The 6043-nt window shown below is 43.4% G+C and overlaps 1 protein-coding gene and 1 pseudogene across 1 annotated transcript in view; both read right to left on the reverse strand.

Annotated features, from left to right (window-relative positions):
- LOC119399690 (probable chitinase 10) overlaps positions 1–6043 on the reverse strand; it is a 685554-nt gene that overhangs the window by 541979 nt on the left and 137532 nt on the right. The gene's annotated exons all lie outside the window — the stretch shown is intronic.
- On the reverse strand, positions 1524–1646 carry LOC119401046 (U4 spliceosomal RNA; annotated as a pseudogene).

Genomic DNA, 6043 nt, shown 5'->3' on the forward strand with positions numbered 1-6043 from the left:
TTGCCATTTTCTCAGGCGCCTTCTTTTCATACCGAAGCCCATCCTCAGTCGCTTCAGAGCTGCCGGCGCCCGCTGTTCGACGTCGTGAATTCCCAGCTGGAAACGGCTCTTGAGGGTGGGAATTTCCCATTCCCAGCTGGAAATGAATGTGTTATTTCCAGCTGGGAATGAAACTAATTCCAAGCTGGAAATAATTCCCGACTATAAGTCCGGAAATAATTCCCGACTGGAAAACCATTTCCAGATTGAAGTTTTCCAGTTCCAGTTGAGAAGTTATATTTCCAGCTGGAAAATTTTCAAGCTTCAGTTAGGAAATTATTTGCTAAGCAGAAAATTTTCCTGTTTGAGCGAGGAAGTGGTATAGTTGACAAAAAGGAATTTTGGCTGCATAAAGGTTGCTCTATATACGTGAAAGCAGATTTGCCTTGCATTTAAAGACGACTTGTAATATTCACATCACACGGCAAATAGGACACATTTTACAACCGTGATTTAAAGCGCCCCGTGCAGCAGAGTTGCAAGAAAAAAAAAATTATATGTGGCTGGGTTAAAACGCCCGGTCGACACGGCGTTACGAATATTATAACTATAGACGTCCAACCAGGGGCTTGCTGAGTAGTTCGGCGAGCCGTTGCGCCAATAGATAGTGTCTGAACAGTAGCGGTTACTTTCTTGTGAAAAAGAGCCTCATGTTAAACATTCGCCATTGGCTGCCATGATCTAATAGCAGTGAACTTTGCTAGCTTGCTTTCTCCAATGGCGCAGCCATCAAAAACGCCGCACTGTCGCGATTTTTGTTGACATCTCACACTATTCTCGCATCATTTCTTGGGTGTTTTCTGATGTTAATTTAGCTAATAACCTACTGCCTTCAAATTTTCTGATTTCCTCGCCTCACCTGACCCTTTGCCGTCCTCGGCAATCACTTACCGTACTGTGCATCGTTCAAGGGAAACTAAAGGGAAACAATGAATCGGTTTAGATCGATAAATTGTGCTGCGAGAACTCTAATGCCGTTAATTTCGCCATCATAGGTTTATTCACAGAGGAGAAAATCAAGTTCGAAGTCTCATTTTTAAATTTCGCGCCTAAATCTTCCCGCGTGACGTCACGGATTTCAAAGTGTATTTATCGTATTTTGGCGCAATTGGCTCTACAAAATTACCCTAAACTTGGTATATTAAGTCTATGCATGGCCCCCTCAGAGGACAATGTGCTTCATTTTTACCGATTAAGAACTACGTACGCGCCGTCAAAACATGTGACGTCACGGCGAATGGTGCGGAAACTTCAAGGTGGCGTAGCCACCCACATTTTGTTTTTGCGCGTTTTCTCGCTTACTAAGCGTCTTCTCGCAGCAAGCGTGGTGTTTTTGGTATCGTGAAAGAATACTTTACTAATGTGAGAAAAATCGTTTTGCTTTTTTTAGTGTCCCTTTAAAAAGTTGCAGAACGAGAAGTATGTAACAATGCATTTAATTAGTCTTTAAAATAAATAATGAAGGTGCATGTCGTTAGGCTGCATATATTTAGATACTTTTGATAATACGATAGTTAACAAATCATCAGGTAGAAAAAGTTCTCAACTAGCAATAGTCACCCCTCAGTTTAACTTCATTGGGTACAACACCGCCTCTGCGCAGAAATGTTAACCAGTTGACATGCTTACAGGGTGAGCCCTCTTCACGTACTGTAACAACACGTCTGAAATTGAAAATGACCGCCTCCCTTGCGCGATGTGACGCTCGCACATTGCATTTTCTCTTTCAAGCATCTAAACATTGTTTAGGCAACATTCTTTGTGGTTGTTTTTATTGCATCTGGTCAAGGAACGCGAAATTACGTATGCTGTATAAAATTTTCGTTTTTATTTAGGTATTGCCAAGTGCATAGGTCGGCAAAAAAAAAAACAACAAAAACAAAACTGGAACTCACCCTCACCTACTCTCAGACTCACCCAAGAAATATATTTTGCACTTAGGACTCAGGCAAACTCGCCAAAATTTTCCTCAACCGGACTCACTCGGACTGGGACTCACTAAAGATTTCATCAACCGGACTCACTCGGAGTCAAGCTCACGAAAATACTACTCACCCGGGCTCATCCAGACTCAGATTCACGGCTCGATCTGAATCTGAGTGAGTCGACTAATGAGTCAGTTTGCCGACCTATGGTCAAGCGTAAGTAATGTCATTATGCGTTATCTTTGCATTGCTGCTACCTGCCATCGTTATATCCCGTTGCTTCACAACTGATTACTTTATTATATTGCATGATTAATTTACTTTTTACTTTTCTTATGGAAACATGTTTCTTTGACATGTTTGCGCGACTCACTGCCACAATGTAACGCGGGGGCTAAGGGCACCTCAGGCTGTCTTATTGCAGCTTTTACCTTGGCCACCGCCATTGCGAGATTGTCCAAAATGAAAACAAATAAAGAAAGATAAAGGTATTTCTCAGCGATTACAGAATAACATCGCCTATAGCCGGGAACGCATCATAACTATACGCACCGAATTGTAGTATGCAGTAAGTGCGAAGTACAACCTAACCCAGCGGACACGTATTTAGCTAAAAATTAGAATGAATGCGTACCATTCGTAGGTAGTTGCTCTTTCAAATATTCAGTGTTTTCCTCAATATTATGGTCCCTTTAACAGCATATTCGACCGTGGCCTTATATTCTTGAAAATTAGAATGTGCATTTATCGAATCCAATATCCTTCGAAAGGAAAAAAAATTCGACTCGTATTCGAAATTTCGAATATTCTCACGCCCCTATTAGTTAGTCTAAACTGATTATAAAAGCTTTTGGATGAAGTTATAGCCTTTTCATGGCGCATTTGGGCCAAGAGTGGTCCCCGCGTCATAAAAAAACTGTCAACGAGTGTTCACACCAACCCCCTCCTTAAAAAAGAAAGAAAGAAAAGTTTTCGGGGAGTGTAAACAATTGATTTTATTTTCGGGGAGTAACGAAATTCTTTCAGGGCGCTACCGCTCGGGGGAGTTTCAACAAGACGGCGATATGGGCTAGTTGGCGAACATACATGTTTAAAGCAAACGCTTTTAAGCGTACGAAAAACGAGGACTGAAGAACTAAGAATTTGACTGGGACGGCGCTGTCCTGTCCAATTCTTAGTTCTTATGTCCTCGTTTTTCGTGCGCCTAAAAGCTTTTGCTTTAAATGAACATTAAAGAGGAACGATGAATCGGTTTAGATCGATAAACTGTGCTCTGAGAACTCTAATGTCGTTAATTTGACCATCATAGGTTTAATAATACAGGAGAAAATCAACTTCAAAGATTCGTTTTTAAATTACGCGCCGAAATCTCCCCGCATGACGTCACGGATTTCAAAGTGTATTTATCGTATTTTGGTGCCATTGGCTCAACAAATTGCCCCGTATGTTAAGTCTATGGCTCCCTGAGAGGACAATGTACTTCATTTTTGCCGATTAGGAACTATGTATAGTAGGCGCCGTCAAAATATGTGACATCACGGCGAATGGTGCGGAAACTTCAAGCTGGCGTCGCCACCCACATTTTGTTTTTGCGTGTTTTCTCGCTTACTAAGCGTCTTCTCACAGCAAGCGTGGTGTTTTTGGTATCGTGAAAGAGTACATTACCATGCAATATGAGAAAAATCGTTTTGCTCTTTAGTGTCCCTTTAAATATCAGGGGAGTTTCTGGAGATTAGGACAACAGAGAGCTGAGCTATAGTTGGTAGGTTTGTTCATGTTAAAAAGGCAGGGCGTGCAAACACGGACACAAGAGAGAAGGAAAGACACCACAAACGCCGGCGTTCGTGGTGTCATTACCTCTCTCTTGCGTCAGTGTTTACACGCCCTGTCTTTTTAATCTGGAGGTTATAATTCAGATAAAGCAGAATGCATGTAGGTTTCGCTTTGATGGTGCATAAACAGAGCAAGCGAGCAATCAGTCTAAACATGAGCAGAAGTTTTCTTGGTACTCTTCCCATCATGTTTTTCTTGCTTGCTCCCTCTTTTAAGCGACGACCGATGAAAAACGAGAACGGGCTCGATTCCCGACCACGACGGCTGCTTTTCATGAGGGCAAAATACAATGAGTACCCGCGTGACTAGATTTTGGTGCACGTTAAAAAAGCCCACGTGGTCCAAATGAATTCGGAGCCCTCCACTAGGGCGTGCCGCATTATCATTTCATGGTTTTAGCACGTAGACTTCCAGCAATTATTATTATTATTATTATTATTATTATTATTATTATTATTATTATTATTATTATTATTATTATTATTATTATTATTATTATTACGAAAAACAGGTAACAAACGAGAACGCTGCCACTTGTACAGGCAGCCCCAAAGCATGCCCCACATTTAGCAAACGCAGTCGACCGCGTTTTCCGCTAACGAACTGCGAAATTAACGTATGGCGTCTAATGCAGTGAAAGTTCGTTAATGCGACCCCGTTAATTCGGAATATAGAATAAATCGGGCGTGTTCTCCCGTCCCAGCAAGCATATGCATTGTTTAATGGCATCATCCCGTTAATTCAGTCATATTTGGAAGCATATGCGTTGTTTAATGGCATCAAACTTCCGTTAATTCAGTCATATTCGGAGGCATATGCATTGCTTAATGGCATCAAATTCCCCTTAATTCAGTCATATTTGGAAGCATATGCATTGTTTAATGGCATCAAACTCGTTAATTCAGTCATACTTGGCCGCAACCATGTTAGTTCTGACGACCCTCGGAGCGCGCCAAGCACGAAGCGCCGCAAATGTGCGACGCGAAGGAGCGAAAATGGCGTTCGCGAACAACCGACGCGGCCGCGTGCCTTCAGAAAGGCGTGGTAGCTATCCACAACCTTGCCACAATCGCGTTGTTGGCGACAGGGGTTTCAGCGGCTGCGGCGAACTTGTTTTGTTTTTGATTTTACTAAGCGCACACGAAATTAGTGGGCTCTGTCTATGATAGCGTCGATATAGCGACTGGGGTCAAAGCTGCGACAGGCACTAGTTTCGTTTTCGCCGCGCGCTTTCAGAAATGATTAGTAGCCATGCATGACTTTGCGCGTTAGCGAGCCAGGTTTATTGAGTATCAGATGCGTTGCTCAGTAGTTTCGTTTGCGTTTCCTTTCAACTCTGGACGTACGCCACGCGCGTGCCTTCAGAACTGCGTGGACGCTACGATCGTGCGGTTTCGTTCACGGCGGACGCGGCACTCAGTAGCTTCGTAATGGCTTCGGGCAATGCGGGCGTAATCTAATGATAATATCTGGGGTTTAGCGTCCCAAAACCACGATATGATTATGAGAGACGCCGTAGTGGAGGGCTCCGGAAATTTCGACCACCTGGCGGTTCTTTAACGTGCACCTAAATCCAAGTGCACGCGGGCCTAAAAAATTTTCGCCTACGTCAAAAATGCAGCCGCCGCGGCCGGGATTCGATCCCGCGACCTTCGGGTCAGCACCCGAGCGCCGTAACCATTAGATGCACGTAATGTCGCAAAACCCTAACACGTTGGAAGCTATTGAAGATGAATAGCTTCAGCCCCGGTCCGTATGCTGGCATAAAACTCGCTTGCTACACTATGATGGGCGAACAATTAGTTGCCGGCAATTTTTTTTTCGGCTAAAAGTTATCATCACGCGCGCGTTGTGGTGTTGGTGGTGGCGGGACGTAATACGGGATTAGTTCAGAGCACGTTTCGGCTTAAGACACGTGAATGAACAATGTGAACAAAGTCGCGAATGGCGAAAATTGCGGCTTTTACACTGCTGTTATGCAAAACAAGCACTAGGTTTACGTATTCATCAAGAAAATGAAAATGCATTAATGTAACAGACACTTCGTTATTGTTTTTTTGATACTCTCGATCATTCGGCATTCGGTTAATTCGGACAGTTTTTCCGGTCCCGCGAAATCCGAATTAACGAGCTTTTACTGTAGCGATACGCCCGAATGCTGTCATTGTTGCCAAGACATGTGGCCTACAATTAACGAGAAAGCCTCTATGGGGAGGAGCCGTAAACGAGACGACGCGACAGAGGCG

Source organism: Rhipicephalus sanguineus, chromosome 7 (genome assembly GCF_013339695.2).
Source record: "Rhipicephalus sanguineus isolate Rsan-2018 chromosome 7, BIME_Rsan_1.4, whole genome shotgun sequence".
In the NCBI taxonomy this organism is placed as follows: Eukaryota; Metazoa; Arthropoda; class Arachnida; order Ixodida; family Ixodidae; genus Rhipicephalus; species Rhipicephalus sanguineus.